The sequence below is a fragment of the Hippopotamus amphibius genome, chromosome X (assembly GCF_030028045.1).
Source record: "Hippopotamus amphibius kiboko isolate mHipAmp2 chromosome X, mHipAmp2.hap2, whole genome shotgun sequence".
Taxonomy (NCBI): Eukaryota; Metazoa; Chordata; class Mammalia; order Artiodactyla; family Hippopotamidae; genus Hippopotamus; species Hippopotamus amphibius.
In genome coordinates this window covers 47,963,306-47,984,005 of record NC_080203.1, presented here as the reverse complement: position 1 = coordinate 47,984,005, position 20,700 = coordinate 47,963,306, and the positions used below count along the sequence as shown (strand labels likewise).

Here is a 20,700-nt window from a genome sequence, read left to right as displayed (position 1 = left end):
ATTTTTTTCTCAGAGCAGCTACAGCATAAGGATTCCAATCACAGGCATGGACGAAGGCAGCATCAGCATAAACTAGGAACGGTAATGTAAAATAGTCAATCCCTACAGGAAGATTAGACACTGGTTGAGATTATGGGTCCCAAGTGGCCAACCATAAATATAGGTTCCAAGCTCTAAGACTCAGAAATAGCAATCTCCTTGAGGGAGCACACAGCTGTGGACTGAGTTGGGAGTTAATATCCTATAATCACAGCCAAGGGACTTAAGAAGGCAGCAAAATTGACTACCTCATATGTAAGAAGTCCCCTCATTCAAATTTGTCAATGACTATACTCTAGACCTATCTTTATCTTCATCCTCATTATCAATAACCAGGTACTTAGTACTATACTGACTGGGGTACTTACATACATGTTCTTTAGGGAGAAGACAACATTACTACAAATATTTAGAAGATACATAGAAACACGACCAAACATTGAATACTTTGAGTATTCATACCATACACATACCAAAGGCCAGTGCATTTTAGGTAATAACTGAACAGTAGTGTTCAAAAGACAGTAGATAGGGAGGTATAAGCACTCCTTAAATTACTCTGGGCAGAGTTTAAAAAATTATTTGAATGACAGTCTAGTGAAGGAAATTATGAGAAAACATGTCAGGCATGGGAGTCATGGGTGCTCACAGGTATAAAAAATGTGGTAATCTAACAGGAGGTGCTGACATTCAGAAGGAGGACTTTAGACTTCGTCCATAGTGAAACAGGAAGAGCCTTTAGGAGGAGAATCGCATGATCAAAAGGAAGACAATTTCTACTTGCATTTTAAAGAGCTCACCTAACAAGGGGACATCAAATTTGCTAGGAAGGTGATAACAAATTTTTATTCTATTAACAAAAAGAGATTTGGAGTTCACTGCACTTTAATATGAATATACCATTCTTGAACAAAATAATTTTCTCATGGCCTTGAAGAAAAACACTGGTAAAGACTCAAGAGTGGACTGAACCTGAATAGGGGTCTGGGGAAGAGGCTGCTACTTCAAGCCCATGGTCCCTAGAATCATCACCTGCATAGAGACCCCCCTCCTCCAAAGTGCTTCTCCAGTGACATCACTCACAGCCTCTCAGTGATGATCTCAAATAAGATGCACTGGGTCCCATCAAAAACATTCCTAGGGAAAGAAATATAACAAGAAGGAAGCTGAATAACAAAGACATCAAATTGAAAAAGTGAGAGCTCACAGTTGTTCATGACATTACAGTAGCTAGTTCAGACAAGTAAAGAACTGAAACTAAGAATAATAGCTAAGATGTGAATGCTTACTATGTGTGAGGCACTGTGCAAAAGCATGTGTTCTAAATCACTTAATCATCAGGACTTCCCTGGAGGTCCAGTGATTAAGACTCTGAACAGCCACTGCTGGGGGTGTGGCTTCAATCCCTGGTTGGGGAACTAAAATTCTGCATGCCGCATGGTGCGGTAAGTAGGTAAGTACATACATACATACATACATACATACATACATACATAAATCATCATCCCAACAACCTCATGAGGTTATCATATCCATATTACAGATGAGGAAACTAAGGTTCACAGACACACAGCTAGAAAGTGACAGAGCTGGCATCTGAACCCAAGGTATCTCTTAGTTTGTGCCTCCAAATGTATAGTAAACTATCATTCAAGAGAGAATTGGATTATGACCCTTCCAGTTTCCCCTTTTTCTTTTACTCCTGTTAACCACCTCCTACACACACATACCCCTCCAAATGGATTTCCATTGGTTCTACTACAGTAATATAGATCTTTCATACTCTGGAAGACATTCTGATTTACTAAAAGGAACCAGGTCTCCTTGGAGAAATGGCTAGTTCTTCCATAGCTGTGGCAGGGAATATACAAAATGAGAAACCTGTGTTGCCAGATAGTAAGGAAGTGCTCAAAACACAGAACAATGGTGGCAGCCAAAGCGACACAGGGACCAACGTGAAAGGGTTTCTAATGAACAAATCTGAAACAATTTGAGAAACAAAATAAATAATTCTTCCTTATAGATGAATGCTAAATAATTTATATAGATTCTCACCCTCCAGGAAGTGGAGCTTAATCTTCCCCAACCTTTCTTGAAAGTGAGCTGAACTTAGTGACTAACGTCGAAAGAATAGAGTGTAGAAAGTAGGGAAAATAACTTTATGGAGGAGAAACCTGGCAAAGGCTGGTCAGCTCATCAAAGCTTTGATATGATATACGATGAGAATGGCATTTTACCTTTGTGGTCTTCCTCCCAAACACCCATAACCCCGGTCTAATCATCAGGAAAACATCAGACAAATCCCAATTAAGGCACAGTCTACAAAATACCTGAGTAGTACTCCTCAATACTGTCAAGGTCATCAAAACAAACAAATTCTGAGAAACTGTCACAGTCAACAGGAACCAAAGGAGACACAAGAACAATGTAATGTGGTGCCCTGGATTGGATCCTAGAATAGAAAAAGACATTAAGTAAAAACTAAGGAAATCTGAATAAAGTATAGACTTTAGTTCATCAGTATGTGTTCACTGATTGTAGCAAATGTACCATACTAATCTAACATGTTGATAAAAGAGGTAACTGTGTACAGGACACGGAGTGGGTGGATATGGAAACTCTCTGTGCTATTTTTGTAACTTTCTGGTAAATCTAAAATTATCCTATGGTACATTTGCTACAAGCCCACTGACTGTAGCAAATGTACCATACTAATCTAACATGTTGATAAAAGAGGTAACTGTGTACAGGACAGGGAGTGGTGGCTATAGGAACTCTCTGTACGATTTTTGCAACTTTCTGGTAAATCTAAAATTATCCTAAAATACAAAGTTTATTTTTAAAAAAAATCACAAAACCTAGGAAAAGAAATAGAATCAAAGCACAGCTTTCATCCTCATTAATTGTGAACCTCGTACAATTCACTATCTAAACACTGGTATCTCTGTTTATAAAACAGATAGAATACTACTTATTTCAGTGACATCTGCATGGCAAACTAGGAAACTCCAGGCTCTCTTTCCCCCACGCACATTAACATTTTTAAGAAACCAACTAGAAATTGGCTAAAATAACTTTATAGGAGATCTGGAAACCAGTCTATAGCAACCAAGTGAAAGCTTAATCACGAAAAAGCCACACAGGAAATGATAAGAAATTCCATGGTATTTTTACTTACTTGTACCCCACCTCTCCTTCCCCTGTAGCGCACTGAAGTACAGTTTGGGAGATGCAGTGGCCTGGCTGTCAATTCCCTCTCTCTAACTGGAGAGAGGAAGGTGGATCTTTTTTGCAATGTTCTAATCTGTCTATGGGCTGCCCGAGGTACTGGTCTCTTGGAGTTCAGAAAGAGAAAAGCAGTACAGCTCGGATCTTGGGCTAGGAAAACCCACAGGAAATGGTGGTCACTGCTCGAAAAAGCTAAAGAGTGACTACAATTTTGCAACATCTGGGGCAAGAGATTAGAGGTAAAGGAGCACAACAGAATATCAATGGCCCCCAGAAGAAGCAGTGGTCAAAGTCTTTGGGAAATTAAGACACTTAAAAACAGATGTGTATTTAAGGGAAGTGAAAAAGCACACGCAGTACCTGGGTAAGATGTATGCCTAGAAAAGGTCCAAGAAGACTTTAAGCCTTCACATGAGGCCCAGAGTAAGCCTTGCTAATTAGTAAATGTCTTCCTCAGCACAGAGCCTACCTGCAAGGCTGTTTTTTTTCAAACGTCCAATTTTCAATTAAAAAAAATCAAAAAGCATATAAAGAAATAAGAAAATATGCCACATTCAGAGAAAGAAAATAAAGTGGCAGAAACTGTCCCTGAAAAAGCACAGGCACAAGAAGTACCAAAGACTAAAACAACTATTGTAAATATGCCCAAAGAACTAAAGGAAAACACAAAGAACCAAATGAATGAGGAAAGGAACATAGTTTTTAAATGAGAATATCAACAAAGAGATAAAAATTATAAAAAGGTACAAAAAATAAATTCTAGAGCTGAAAATATAGTAACGACTAAAATATTCACTCGATATCACTAAATATCACTTGATAATTTGAAAGTATGAGTCTAAGGAGCAAAAAAGAAAAAAAAGAATGAAGAAAAGTGGACAGTGATTAAAAGACTTAGGGGACATCATCAAGCAACATAAGCATTATGAAAGTGCCAGAGGTTGAAAGAAAGAAAGGAGCAGAGAGGTTATCTGAAGAAATAACGGCTGAAAACTTCTCAAATTTGAGGAAAAACATGGATTCACAAGTCCAAGAATCTCAATTAACTCTAAGTAAGAAAAACTGAAAGAGGCCTACACCAGCATACGTTATAATTAAACTGTCACAGCTACAGTGAGGATCTTGAAAGGAGCAAGAAAAAGCGACTCATGTGCAAAGGACCTTCAATAAGATCATAAATTCCTCAGCGGAAACCTCAGAGACCAGAAGAAGTGAGATAATACATTTATACTACTGAAAGAATAAATGTCAACTGAGAATTCTGTATTTTTGGCAAAACTATTCTTCATAAATGAGGGAGAAATTAAGATATTCTCAGATAAATAATATTCAATGTTGACAACGAAGTTATAGCCATAGAAATTAGGCAAGAAGATTAAATAAAAGGCTTCCAAATTGGAAAGGAATAAGTAAAATTACCTGTTTGCATATGACATGATCTCATGTGCAGAACAACCTAAATATTCCTGCCCCCCCAAAACTCATTAGAACTAATGAATGAACTCAGCAAACTTGCAGCATACAAAATAAAAATAAATGGGACCCGATTAAAAGCTTTTGCACAGCAAAGAAACCATAAACAAAATGAAAAGACAATGCTCAGAATGGGGGGAAATATTTGCAAATGAAGCAACCGACAAGGGATTAGTGTCCAAAATATACGAACAGCTCATGCAGCTCAATACCAAAAAAAAAAAATTCCAATCAAAAATGGGCAAAAGATGTAAACAGACATTTCTCCAAAGAAGACATCAGATGGTTAAAAAGCACATGAAAAGATGCTCAACATCACTAATTATTAGAGAAATGCAAATCAAAACTACAATGACATATCACTTCACACCACTCAGAATGGCCATCATCAAAAAATCTACAAACAATAAATGCTGGAGAGAGTGTGGACAAAAGGGAACCCTCTTGCACTGTTGGTGGGAATGTAAATTGATACAGCCACTATGGAGAACAGTATGGAGATTCCTTAAAAAACTAAAAATAGAACTACCATATGACCCAGTAATCCCACTACTGGGCATATACCCAGAGAAAACCATAATTCAAAAACACACATGCACCCCAATGTTCATTGCAACACTATTTACAATAGCCAGGACATGGAAGCAACCTAAATGCCCATCAACAGAGGAATGGATAAAGAAGATGTGGTACATACATATAATGGAATATTACACAGCCATAAAAAGGAATGAAACTGAGTTATCTGTAGTGAGGTGGATGGACCTAGAGTCTGTCATACAGAACGAAGTAAGCCAGAAAGAGAAAAACAAATATCGTACATTAAGGCATATATGTGCAATATAAAAAAATCAGTATAGATGATCATATTTATAAAGCAGAAATAAAGACACAGACATAGAGGACACATGTATGGATACCAAGGGGGAAAGGGGGATGGGTGGGATGATTTGGGAGATTGGGATTGACATATAAACACTATTGATACTATGTACAAAATAGATAACTAATGAGAACCTACTGTACAGCTCAGGGAGCTCTACTCAATTCTCTGTGGTGACCTAAATGAGAAGGAAATCCAAAAAAAGGCAATATATATATACATAGAGCTGATTCACATTGCTGTACAGTATAAACTAACACAATATTGTAAAGCAACTATACTCCAATAAATATATATATATATATATATATATAAAAAGACCTACTGTATAGCACAGGGAACTCTACTCAATACTCTGTAATGACCTATATGGGAAAACAATCTAAAAAAGAGTGGATACATGTATTTGTACAATAGATTCACTTTGCTGTACACCTGAAACTAACACAACGTTGTAAATCAATTATACCCCCACAAATTAAAAAAAAAATGAAAAGAAAAACCCCCCAAAATACTGGAATTCTAAATTTCATCAGAATTACTAGAATATATTTATATCTTCCCAAATATTAAAATCATATTGGGAGACGGTTCAAGATGGTGGAGTAGAAGGATGTGCACTCACTCCCTCTTTTTTTTTTTTTTGGGGGGGGGTACATCAGGTTCAATCATCTGTTTTTATACACATATCCCCGTACTCCCTCCCTTCCTTGACTCCCCCCCCTCGAGTCCCCACCACCCTCCCTGCCCCAGTCCTCTAAGGCATCTTCCATCCTCGTCACTCCCTCTTTTAAGAGCACTGGAATTACAACTAACTGCTGAACAATCATCAACAGGAAGACACTGGAACTCACCAAAAAAGACACACCTCATCCACGGACAAAGGAGGAGCCACAATGAGACAGTAGGAGGGGTGCAATCGCAATAAAATCAAATCCCACAACCATTGTGTGGACGACTCACAAACTGGAGAATAGTTATACCACAGGAACCCACCCACTGGAGTGAGGGTTCTGAGCCCCATGTCAGGCTTCCCAACCTGGGCATCCGGCAACGGGATGAGGAATCCCCAGAGAAGCAGACTTTGAAGGCCAGCAGGATTTGATTGCAGGACTTCCACAGAGGAAACAGAGACTCCATTCTTGGAGGGCACACACAAAGTAGTGTGGACCTACGGGGAAGGAGCAGTGACCCCATAGGATACTGAACCAGACCTACCTGCTGGTGTTCGAGGGTTGCCTGCAGAGGTGGGGAGCAGCTGTGGCTCACCATGGAAACAGGACACTGGTGGCAGGGGTTCTGGGAAGTTCTCATCGGCATGAGCCCTCCATTAGCCCCATGAAAGAGCCTGTAAGCTCCAGTGCTAGGTCACCTCAGGCCAAACAACCAACAGGGTGGAAATGCAGCCCCACCCATTGGCAGACAAGCAGATTAAAGTTTTACTGAGCTCTGCCCATCAAAGCAATACCCAGCCCTACCCATCACCAGTCCTTCCTATCAGGAAGCACAGGCACAAGCCTCTTTAGATAGCTTCCTCTACAAGAGGGCAGACAGCAATATCAAGCAGTATCAGCAGTATTTCACACTGTGGAACTGAAAACCACAGCCACAGAAAGAGAAAATGAAAAGACAGAGGACTTTGTACCAGATAAAGGAACAAGATAAAGCCCCAGAAAAACAACTAAATGAAATGGAGATAGGCACCCTTCTAGAAAAGGAATTCAGAATAATGATAGGGAAAATGATTCAGGACTTTGAAAAAAGACTGGATGCAAAGATTGAAAAGATGCAAGAAAAGTTTAACAAAGAACTAGAAGAATTAAAGAACAAACAAACAGAGATAAGCAATACAATAACTGAAACGAAAAATACACTAGAAGAAACCAATAGCAGAAAAACTGAGGCAGAAGAACGGATAAGTGACCTGGAAAACAGAGTGGTGAAAAGCACTGATGCGGAAAAGAATAAAGAAAAAAGAATGAAAAGAACTGAAGACAGCTTAAGAGACCTCTGGGACAACGTTAAATGCACCAACATTCGCATTATAAGGGTCCCAGAAGGAGAAGAGAGAGAGAAAGGACCCAAGAAAATACTGAAGAGATTATAGTTGAAAACTTCCCTAACATGGGAAAAGAGATTGCCACCCATGTCCAGGAAGCACAGAGAGTCCTAGGCAGGATAAACCCAAGGAGAAACATGCCAAGACACATAGTAGTCAAACTGACAAAAATTAAACACAAAGAAAAATTATTAAAAGCAACCAGGGAGGGGGCTTCCCTGGTGGCGCAGTGGTTAAGAATCCGCCTGCCAATGCACGGGACACGGGTTCGAGCCCTAGGCCAGGAAGATCTCACATGCAATGGAGCAACTAAGCCCCTGTGCCACAACTACTGAGACTGTGCTCTAGATACATGAGCCACAACTACTGAGCCCAAAAGCCACAACTACTGAAGCCCGCAAGCCTAGAGCCCATGCTCTGCAACAAGAAAAGCCACCACAACAAGAAGCCTGCGCACTGCAATGAAGAGTATCCCCCACTCTGCACAACTACAGAGAGCCCATGCACAGCAACAAAGACCCAATGCAGCCAATAGATAAAAATTAATTAATTAATTAATTAAAAAAAAAAAGCAACAAGGGAAAAATGACAACATACAAGGGAACTCCCATAAGGTTAACAGCTGGTTTCTCAGGAGAAATTCTGCAAGCCAGAAGGGAGTAGCATGATATATTTAAAGTGATGAAACGGAAGAACCTACAACCAAGAATACTCTATACTCAGCAAGGATCTCACTCAGATTCGATGGAGAAATTAAAAGCTTTACAGACAAGCAAAAGCTAAGAGAATTTAGCACCACCAAACCAGCCTTACAACAACTGCGAAAGGAACTTCTCTAAGTGGGAAACACATGAGAAGAAAAGGACCTACAAAAACAAATCCAAAACAATTAAGAAAATGGTAATAGGAACAAACATATTGATAATTACCTTGAATATAAATAGACTAAATGCTCCAACCAAAAGACACAGACTGGCTGAATGGATACAAAGACAAGACCCACATATATGCTGTCTACAAGAGACCCATTTCAGACCTAGGGACATATACAGACTGAAAATGAGTGGATGGAAAAAAATATTCCATGCAAATGGAAATCAAAAGAAAGCTGGAGTAGCAATACTCATATCAGATAAAATAAACTTTAAAATAAAAAATGTTGCAAGAGACAAGAAAGGACACTACATAATGATCAAGGGATCAATCCAAGAAGAGGATATAATAATTATAAATATATATGCACCCAATCTAGGAGAGCCTCAATGCATAAGGCAAATGCTAACAACTACAAAAGAGGAAATCAACAGTTACACAATAATAGTGGGGGACTTTAACAGCCCACTTATAGCAATGGACAGATCATCCAGACAGAAAACTAATAAGGAAACACAAGCTTTAAATGACACATTAGATCAGCTAGATTTAATCAATATTCATAGGACATTCCATCCAAAAACAGCAGATTACACTTTCTTCTCAAGTGCACATGGGACATTCTCCACGATAGATCACATTTTGGGTCACAAATCAAGCCTTAGTAAATTTAAGAAAATTGAAATCATATCAAGCATCTTTTCCAACCACAATCCTATGAGATTAGAAATCAATTACAGGAAAAAAACTAAAAAACATAAACACATGGAGGCTAAACAATATGCTACTAAATAACCAAGAGATCACTGAAGAAATCAAAGAGGAAATTAAAAAATACCTAGAGACAAATGACAATAAAAACACAATGATCCAAAATCCATGGGATGCAGCAAAGGCAGTTCTAAGAGGGAAGTTTATAGCAATATAATCCTACCTCAAGAAACAAGAAAAATCTCAAATAAACAATCTAAACTTACACCTAAAGAAACCAGAGAAAGAAGAGCAATCAAAACCCAAAGTTAGTAGAAGAAGAGAAACATAAAGATCTGAGCAGAAATAAATGAAATAGAAACAAAGAAAACAATAGCAAAAATCAATAAAACTAAAAGCTGGTTCTTTGAGAAGATAATTAAAATTGATAAACCTTTAGCCAGACTCATCAAGAAAAAGAGGGAGAGGATTCAAATAAATAAAATTAGAAATGAAACAGGAGAAGTTACAACAGACACTGCAGAAACAAAAAGCACCATAAGAGACTACTACAAGCAACCACATGCCAATAAAATGGACAACCTGGAAGAAATGGACAACTTCTAGAAAGGTATAACCTTCCAAGACTGAATCAGGAAGACATAGAGAATATGAACAGATCAATCACAAGTAATTAAATTGAAACTATATGATTAAAAATCTTCCAACAAACAAAAGTCCAGGACCAGATGGCTTCACAGGCAAATTCTATCACACATTTAGAGCAGAGGTAATACCCATCCTTCTCAAACTCTTCCAAAAAATTGCAGAGGAAGGAACACTCCCAAACTCATTCTATGAAGCCACCATCACCCTGATACCAAAACCAGACAAAGATACTACTAAAAAGGAAGATTACACACCAATATCACTGATGAATTTAGATGCAAAAATCCTCAACAAAATACTAGCCAACAGAATCCAACAACATATTAAAAGGATCATACACCATGGTCAAGTGGGGTTTATCCCTGGAATGCAAGAATTCTTCAATGTATATAAATCAATCAATGTGATACACCATATTAACAAACTGAAGGATACAAACCACATAATCATCTCAATATATGCAGAAAAAGCTTTTGACAAAATTCAACACCCATTTATGATAAAAACTCTCCAGAAGGTGGGCATAGAGGGAACCTACCTCAACATAATACAGGCCCTATATGACAAACCTACAGCAAACATCATTCTCAATGGTGAAAAACTGAAAGCTTTCCCTCTAAGTTCAGGAACAAGACAAGGATGTCTAGTCTCACAACTACTATTCAACATAGTTTTGGAAGTCCTTGCCACAGCAATCAGAGAAGAAAAAGAAATAAAAGGAATCCAAATTGGAAAAGAAGTAAAACTGCCACTGTTTGCAGATGACATGATACTATACATAGAAAATCCTAAAGATGCCACCAGAAAACTACTTGAACTAATCAACGAATTTGGTAAAGTTGCAGGATACAAAATTAACACACAGAAATCTCTTGCACTTCTATGCACTAACAATGAAAGATCAGAAAGAGAAATCAAGAAAACAATCGCATTCACCATTGCAACAAAAAGAATAAAATACCTAGGAATAAACCTAACTAAGGAGGTAAAAGACCTGTACTCAGAAAACTGTAAGACACTAATGAAAGAAATCAAAGACGACACAAACAGATGGAGAGATATACCATGTTCTTGGATTGGAAGAATCAACATTGTGAAAATGACTATACTACCCAAAGCAATCTACAGATTCAATGCAATCCCTATTAAATTACCAATGGCCTTTTTTACAGAACTAGAGCAAAAAATCCTAAAATTTGTATGGAGACACAAAAGACCCCCGAATAGCCAAAACAATCTTGAGGGAAAAAAATGGAGCTGGAAGAATCAGACTCCTTGACTTCAGACTATACTACAAAGCTACAGTAATCAAGACTATGGTACTGGCACAAAAACAGAAATATAGATCAATGGAACAGGACAGAAAGCCCAGAGATAAACTACAGTCAACTAATTTATGACAAAGGAGGCAAGGATATGCAATGGAGAAAAGGCAGCCTCTTCCATAAGTGGTGCTGGGAAAACTGGACAGCTGCATGTAAAAGAATGAAATTAGAACACTCCCTAACACCATACACAAAAATAAACTCCAAATGGATTAAAGACCTAAATGTAAGGCTAGACACTATAAAACTCCTAGAGGAAAACATAGGAAGAACACTCTTCGACGTAAATCACAGCAAGATCTTTTTTGACCCACCTCCTAGACTAATGGAAATAAAAACAAGAATAAATAAGTGGGACTTAATGAAACTTCAAAGCTTCTGCACAGCAAAGGAAACTATAAGCAAGACGAAAAGACAGCCCTCAGAATGGGAGAAAATATTTGCAAACGAATGAACAGGCAGAGGATTAATCTCCAAAATATATAAACAGTTTATCCAGCTCAATATCAGAAAAACAAACAACCCAATCAAAAAATGGGCAGAAGACCTAAATAGGCATTTCTCCAAAGAAGACATATAGAGGGCCAAAAGGTACAAGAAAAGCTGCCCAACATCACTAGTTATTAGAGAAATGCAAATCAAAACTACAATGAGGTATCACCTCACACCGCTTAGAATGGGCATCATCAGAAGATCTACAAACAGTAAATGCTGGAGAGGGTGTGGAGAAAAGGGAACCCTCTTGCACTGTTGGTGGGAATGTAAATTGATACAGCCACTACAGAGAACAGTAGGAGGTTCCTTGAAAAACTAAAAATAGAATTACCATATGATCCAGCAATCCTACTACTGGGCATATACCCAGAGAAAACCATAACTCAAAAAGACACATGCACCCCAATGTTCATTGCAGCACTATTTACAATAGCCAGGACATGGAAGCAACCTAAATGTCCATTAACAGAGAAATGGATAAAGAAGATGTGGTACATGTATACAATAGAATATTACTCAGCCATAAAAAGGAACGAAATTTGGACATTTGTAGAGACATGGATGGACCTTGAGTGTCATACAGAGTGAAATAACTCAGAAAGAGAAAAACAAATATTGTATATTAACACATATATGCAGAATCTAGAAAAATGGTACAGATCAACAGGTTTGTACGGCAGAAATAGACACAAATATAGAGAACAAACATATGGACACTAAGTGGGGAAAGCGGGGGCGGGGACTGGGGGTTGGGATGGGATGAATTAGGAGACTGAGATTGCCATGTAAGGCCAGACACTATAAAACTCCTAGAGGAAAACATAGGCAGAACACTCTATGACATACATCAAAGCAAGATCCTTTTTCACCCACCTCCTAGAATCATGGAAATCATATCAAGAATAAACAAATGGAACCTCATGAAACTTAAAAGCTTTTGCACAGTGAAAGAAACCATAAACAAGACTAAAAGGCAACCCTCAGAATGGGAAAAAATAATTGCCTATGAAACAACGGACAAAGGATTAACCTCCAAAATATACAAGCAGCTCATGAAGCTTAACACCAAAAAAGCAAATAACCCAATCCACAAATGGGCAGAAGACCTAAATAGACATTTCTCCAAAGAAGACATACAGATGGCCAACAAACACATGAAAAGATGCTCAACATCACTCATCATCAGAGAAATGCAAGTCAAAGCCACAATGAGGTATCACCTCACAGCGATCAGAATGGCCATCATCACAAAATCTGGAAACAACAAATGTTGGAGAGGGTGTGGAGAAAAGGGAACTCTCCTGCATTGTTGGTGGGAATGTAAGTTGGTACAGCCACTATGGAAAACAATTTGGAGGTTCCTTAAAAAGCTACAAATAGAACTACCATATGATCCAGTCATCCCACTCCTGGGCATATACCCAAAGAAAACCATAATCCCAAAAGAAACTTGTACCATCATGTTTATTGCAGCACTCTTTACAATAGCCAGGACATAGAAGCAACCTAAATGCCCATCAACAAATGAATGGATAAAGAAGATGTGGCATATATATACAATGGAATATTACTCAGCTATAAAAAGGGATGAGATGGAGCTATATGTAATGAGGTGGATAGACCTACAGTCTGTCATACAGAGTGAAGTAAGTCAGAAAGAGAAAGACAAATATTGTATGCTAACTCACATATACGGAATCTAAAAATGGTACTGATGAACTCAGTGACAAGAACAAGGACGCAGGTGCAGAGAATGGACTGGAGAACTCGAGGTTTGGGAGGGGGCGGGGGGTGAAGGGGAAGCTGAGACGAAGCGAGAGAGTAGCACAGACATATATATACTACCAACTGTAAAACAGATAGTCAGTGGGAAGTTGTTGTATAACAATGGGAGTCCAACTCGAGGATGGAAGATGCCTTAGAGGACTGAGGCGGGGAGGGTGGGGGGGACTCGAGGTGGGGGAGTCAAGGAAGGGAGGGAATATGGGGATATGTGTATAAAACAGATGATTGAACTTGGTGTACACCCAAAAAAATAATTAAAAAAAAAAACAGATGATTGAACTTGGTGAACCCCCAAATAAATAATTAAAAAAAATAAGAAAAAATATCAAATTGTACACTTTAAATAGATACAGTTTACTGTATGTCAATTATATCCTGATAAAAGTTCTTAAAAAAAAGAAAATCATATTGAAGTACCCACTTAAATATAGTAAGTCAGTTTATTTCTGAACTTATGTAATGTTTCTTTAGTAATGTTTTTATACATTTTTAATAGAACATATATATATATTTAAGGTGTAAAGAACATACAAAAGCCAGTTGCATTTCTATACACTAAGAATGAACAATCTGTAAAGGAAATTAAGAAAACAATGCAACTTACTTCATGGGAGAAAATATTTGCAGATCATATATCTGATAAGGGGTTAATATCCAAAATATATGAAGAACTCATAACACCCAAAAGGGAAAAAGCAAACAATCTGATTAAAAAATGGACAGAGGATATGAATAAACTTTTTTTCCCAAGAAAACATACGCATGATCAACAAATACATGAAAAGGTGCTCAACACCACTAGTCTTCTGGGAAATATAAATCAAAACCACAAGATATCCCCTCACATCTATCGGAATGGCTATTACCAAAAAGACAAGGCAGAAACAAAGACACAGACGTAGAGAACAAACGAATGGACACAAAGGGCAGAAAGGAGGGGTGGGATGAATTGGGAGATTGGGATTGACACATATACATTAATATGTATAAAATAGATAACTAATGAGAACCTGCTGTATAGCACAGGGAACTCCACTTCCCTGTACAGTAGAAACTGTTGGTGAGGGTGTGGAGAAAAGAGAACTGTTGTGCACTGTTGATGGACATGTAAATTGGTGCAGCCACTATGGAAAACAGTATGGAAGTTCCTCAAAAAATTAAAAACAGAACTACCATATGACCCAGCAATTCCACTTTTGGGTATTTATCTGAAGGAAACAAAAACACTAACTTGAAACAATATATGCATCCCAATATTCACTGCAGCATTATTTACAATAGCCAAGATATGGAAGCAACCTAAGTGTCCATGAATGGATGAACAAATAAAGAAAATGTGGTGTACATATACAATGGAATATTATTCAGCCATAAAAAGAAGGAAATCTTGCCATTTGTGCCAACATGGATGGACCTTGAGGGCACTATGCTAAGTGAAATAAATGAGAGAAATACCACATGAGCTCTCTTAAACGTGGAGTCTTAAAAAATAAAAAAATAAAACCTTGGTGGTTGCCAGAGGCAGGGGTTGTGGAGTGAGTGAAAGGAGTGAAGGTGGTCAAAAGATACAAACTTCCAGTTATAAAATAAATAAGACCTGGTATGTAATGTACAGCATGGTGAATATAGTTAGTAATACCGCATTGTGTACTTGAAAGTTGCTAAGAGAGTAGATCTTAAAAGTTCTCATCATAAGACAAAAAGTTGTAATTATGTGTAGTGATAGATGTTAACTAGCCTTATGGTGGTGATCATTTTGCAATATATACAAATTCTGAATCATTATGTTGTACACCTGAAACTAATATAATGTTATATGTCAAATATGTATACATATATATGTATCTAACAATAAAATATTCAGGAATAAACTTAACCAAGAAGGTGAAAGACTTTTATGCTGAAAATTACAAAAGGTTACTGAAAGAAATTAAGGAATACACAAATAAATAGAAAGACATCCATGTTCATGATTTGTAAGATTCAATACTGTTATGATGTCAATTACTACCAAAAGAAACCTGCAAATTCAAAGCAATCCCTATTAAAATCCAAATGACATTTTGGAAGAAATTTTTTAAAAATTCATCCCTGAATTCATATGGAATATCAAGAGATTTTGAATAGTTATGACAATCTTGAAAAAGAACAAAGTTGGAGGTCTCACACTTCCTGATTTCAAAACTTACTGCAAAGCTATTGTACAATAATCACAACACTGTGATACTGGCATAAGACAGACATATAGATCAATGGAATAGAATAGGGAATCCAGAAAACCCTCACATATAAGGTCAATGGTCAAATGATTTTCAACAAGGGTAACAAGACCAATGGAGAAAGGGCAGTCTTTTGAACAAATGGCACTGGAATACTGGATATCCACATGTTAATGGATGAAGTTGGACACATACCTTAAACCATATACAAAAATTAACTCAAACTGGACCTAAGACCTAAATGTAAGAGCTAAACCTATAAAACGCTTAGAAGAAAACATAGGAGAAAAGTTTCATGACACTGGATTTGGCAAAGATTTCTTGGAAATTATAACAAATACACAGGCAACAAATAAAAAAATAGATAAGTTGAACTCCATCAAAATTTAAAACTTTTGTGCATCCAGAGGACACTACCAACAGACAACCCACGGAATGATATATGTATAGACACAGCTGATTCACTTTGTTGTACAGCAGAAACTGACACAACAGTGTAAAGCAATTATACTCCAATAAAGAGCTTAAAAAAAAGACAATCCACAGAATGGGAAAAACATATTTGGGAATCATATACCTGATATGGAATTAGGATCCAGAATATATTTTTTAAAACTACAACTCAACAACAAAAAAACAACCAGATTAAAAAATGGGAAAAGGACTTAGATATTTCTCCAAAGAAGATCTACAAATGGTCAATAAGCACATGAAAAGACATTCAACCTCATTTATCTTTAGGTGTGAGATAACAGAAAATATATATATTTGGTTATGTCCCCAGTTCCTGGCACAGCGCTCCTAAAACCTTTTCATAAGAGCACTAGGGGCATCTCTTGTAATGATATTTGGTCTTTGACTCCATCCCTTACACAGGACTCCTAAAAGCTTCATAAATTCCAAAATGATAAGAGCACTAGGAGCACCTTCTGTTCTAATGAGGCAACTCTGGGTGCGCTGGTCACCAGTGTAACCAAGCCATGATTAGAAGCTTGGAAATTTTGGCTCCGCCCCCTCCTCCAGAGAGGGGAGAGAAACTGGAAATGGACTAATGATTGATCATGCCTACGTGATAAAGCCTTCATAAAAAACCCCAAATTAGGGGCCTCAAAGAGCTTCCAGGTGGGTGAACATACCCACATACCAGGAGGACGATGCACCCCCAGCACTTCAGAGACAGAAGCTCCTGCGCTAGGGACTCTCAAAGAACTCACCCTATATATCTCCTCATATGGCTGTTCAACTGTATACTTTGTCATATCTGTTAGTGAACTGGTAAATGTAAGTAACTGTTCTCCTGCGTTCTATGAGCCGCTCTAGCAAATTAACTGAACCCAAGGAGGGAGTCGTTGCAACCTCTGATTTATTGCCAATTGCTCAGAAGCACAGGTGATAACCTGGACTTGCGATTGGCATCTTAAGTGGGGGTGGAAAGCAGTCTTGTGGGACTGAGCCCTTAACCTGTGAATTTGATGCTATCTCCAGGTAGATAGTGTCAAAATTGAGTTAAATTGTAGGACACCCAGCTAGTGTCACAGAAAATTGCTTGTTGTGGGGGAAAACCCCCACCACACATTTGGTAAGCAGAAGTGTCAAAAGTAAAGTGTTCTATATGAAAGTAAAGGAGACACACAGGAGAGAAGAACAGGTTTTTCCAATATAGTACAGAAATGTAAATCAAAACCACCATGGAGGGCTTCCCTGGTGGCACAGTAGTTAAGAATCCACCTGCCAATGCAGGCGACATGGGTCCGATCCCTGGGCTGGGAAGATCCCACATGCCACAGAGCAACTAAGCCTATGAGCCACAGCTACTGAGCCTGTGCTCTAGAGCCCACAAGCCACAGCTATTGAGCCCACGTGCCACAACTACTGAAGCCCACGTGCCTAGAGCCTGTGCTCCACAACAAGAGAAGCCCCCGCAATGAGACACCTGTGCACCACAACGAAGAGTAGCCTCCGCCCTCCACAGCTAGAGAAAGTCCATGTGCAGCAACAAAGACCCAACGCAGCCAATAAATAAATAAATAAACCACAATGGAATACCACTCCAAACCCACTAAGGTGGCTATCATAAAACAAAAACAAAAACAAAAACAAACCCGAAAATAACAAATGTTGGTGAGGATGAAATGGGAACCCCTGTACATTGCTGGTAGGAATGTAAAATGGTGCAGCCACTGTGGAAAATAATACGATGGTTCCTCAAAAAATTAAACATAGAATTACCACATGATCTAGCAATTCCACTTCTGGGTATATATCCAAACGAACTGAAAGCAGGGACTTAGATATTTGTGCACCCATGTTCATAGCAGCATTATTTACAATAGTCAAAAGGGAGAAGCAACCCAAGTATTCCTCAGTGCATGAATGGATAAACAAAATGTGGTATATACACACAATGGAATATTATTTAGCCTTAAAAAGGAAGGAAATTCTGACACATGCTGCAACATAAATGAAACTTGAAGACATTATGCTAAGTGAAATAAACCAGTCACAAAAAGAAAAACAGTGCTATGATTCCACTTATACGAGGTATATAGAGTAGTCAAACTCATAGAGACAAAGTAGAATGGTGGTTGCCAAGGGCTGGGGCTGGGGCGGGGAGGGGAGAATGGGGAATTACTGTTTGATGGGTATAGAGTTTCAGTCTGTGAAAATATGAAAGTTCTGGAGGTGGATAGTGACGATGGTTGCACAATGTAAATATTCTTAACGCCACTGAACTACATACTTGAAAATGGTTAAAACTGTAAATTTTGTTATGTATATTTTCCACAATAAAAAAAGATAGCATACTAAAACCATCTCCCAGGTTTTGTGAGAATCAAGTGAGACCTATGTAAAAAAGCTTTGTAATCTACATGGCCCTTCACAAATATTAGCTCTTTTTAATCACCACCCCATTTACCCCAACCTGATACCATTATCCACATGCTCAACCAAGACATGCTAACCTAGCAGCACCCTGTTGGGGTTTAAGTGCTATCCAGTGACATCCACCTTCATTTTGCTAGGCCCTGAATTCCACGTGTAATGGTCTCCCAGAGTTCTGGTTCTGAAACAGAACAAGTCCCCAGATAGACAAAAGCTTTAGACAAGGCTGGTGGTTTCTAGAGAAAAAACTCAAAAGACTTCCTCCTCTTACTCAGTTTGCCCCAATGCTTGGTTTGGAAGCAGTCCTCATTCAGCAACAAGAGGTCAGCATGCCGCTGCCAAGAACAAAGGAAATCCTCCAATGCAGTTGACCACCCAACTCCCTGGCCTGCTACCAAGCAACATATTTCATAAGGCAGACTTTGAGCAAGTGAACAATCCTGAACCTCCTTTGAAGGAACAGGATTCTGTAAAAGGAATACAGGAAATATATTCATTGAGCATGAATTGAGAAGAGAAGTAGTTAGATAAGAAATAAAAAATGAAAATGCTAAAACTGAAACACCAGAATAACCAGCTTTGATGGGTTAGACAATTATCCATAGAGTAGCCTCAGAGCTGAGCCCTCAAGCATTCTCAGAAAGTATAAACATTCGTGTAGAACCAGTGTGATAACGTAGTAGTGTAAAAGCTAGGAATGATGTTTCTTCCTGGAAAGCTAGCTAATTGGTACCTATAGCCAGATACTGTGTGAACATTCAGATGCTCTCTGAGGACCCCAAGTTACCTTATGTCTTGCAGGCACCGCTGAGCATTCCTCCTAACTTGGATAATGCTACAGTTCTATTTGGAATCTTTTTTGTGAAATGTTGTTTGTCCATAACTTTCCGGCTTTTAAAGGGGGATTTCATTCCATGACTGTCTGAGGGGATTTAAATGGGGACCAAACATGAAGGAGCACTTACTCGGGCCTTGGAAGTACGACCTTCTATGGCCAGGAGAAATAATCCAAGTCTCTATGCCCTCACAATCTTGAATGTCTTTGCTTGCCTCATTCTTATCTTATCCAACATTCTTAGTGTCATTAACAAAACTGGACAAGAACTCAGGACTTTACCACAAAACTTTGTGCCAATGCCCCACAAATTTCAGTTGTGATACCTACAGCAGCATCAGACAACACCTTCTGTTTTCATTTTGCTATAACCTGGAGGCAAAAGAAATGTGTCACTCTGGGAGTGTGGCAATGAAGGGAGAAGACCCTCATGGACAATAGCAATGAGGCATAGGGGGTCACAGGCACATAGCCTATACCCGAAACAAATATAAAAAACCAAAAGCTTAGGAAGTATCCCTTGTACACACCTCTTCTTTAATAACCAGAAGGAGTGGTTGATGAAGTGGTAGAACCAATAGCCCATTCTCCACAAATGGCTGATGGCAGAAGCAGCCCTGGCTAAATGCTTCAACCTATTCTTCGGTGGTTCATTATCATGAGCCATTTTTCCACCGTCACCAGGCCCTATGCTGTAAGTTCTCTTCTAAAAAATGGTTTTTAAAAAAAGGTACGCCATTAAAAATTCTGAGTTATACTGGGAGGTAGTAGATACAGCACTTAAACATGCAGCCTCTGGAGCCAAAACAACCTGAGTTAAAATCATGCCTTAGCTGCTTGCTGCGTACCACCGGTCAAAGATATTTTCTGTTACGATGTTTTCTCATTACCCTGCCTGCCAAAGTCCTCCGCCGCCCCGCCCCGTCACTACCACCAAGCACGTGGAGCCCAGAGGCCGCATGAGAGCAGACAGCGGTCTGTTCATCGTTTACCTCCCAGTCACCTCAGCTATGTAGGCGCCTCGATGTTGAACGCCCCTCCTTCTCTAGGCTGCCGCGACTCTATTTCCTCATTTCACCCCAAGGCTCACAGCTTTTGCAAAAGAATAAAATGCACGCCGCTGGGGCGGGGCCAAGAGTTTTCCTCCCCTAACAGGGTGGAACTAAAATGAAAGTGCCATGGTTGTTTATAAAATGACTTCCCTGTTGCCATGGTAAAGCCGCCGCCGCCATCATTATTGTGGT

The 20,700-nt window shown here is 38.7% G+C and overlaps 1 pseudogene; it reads right to left on the bottom strand.

The window, feature by feature from the left end:
- LOC130841435 (tRNA wybutosine-synthesizing protein 2 homolog) overlaps nucleotides 1-20,524 on the bottom strand; it is a 21,637-nt pseudogene extending 1,113 nt beyond the window's left edge.
- Nucleotides 20,525-20,700: the final 176 nt, after the last annotated feature.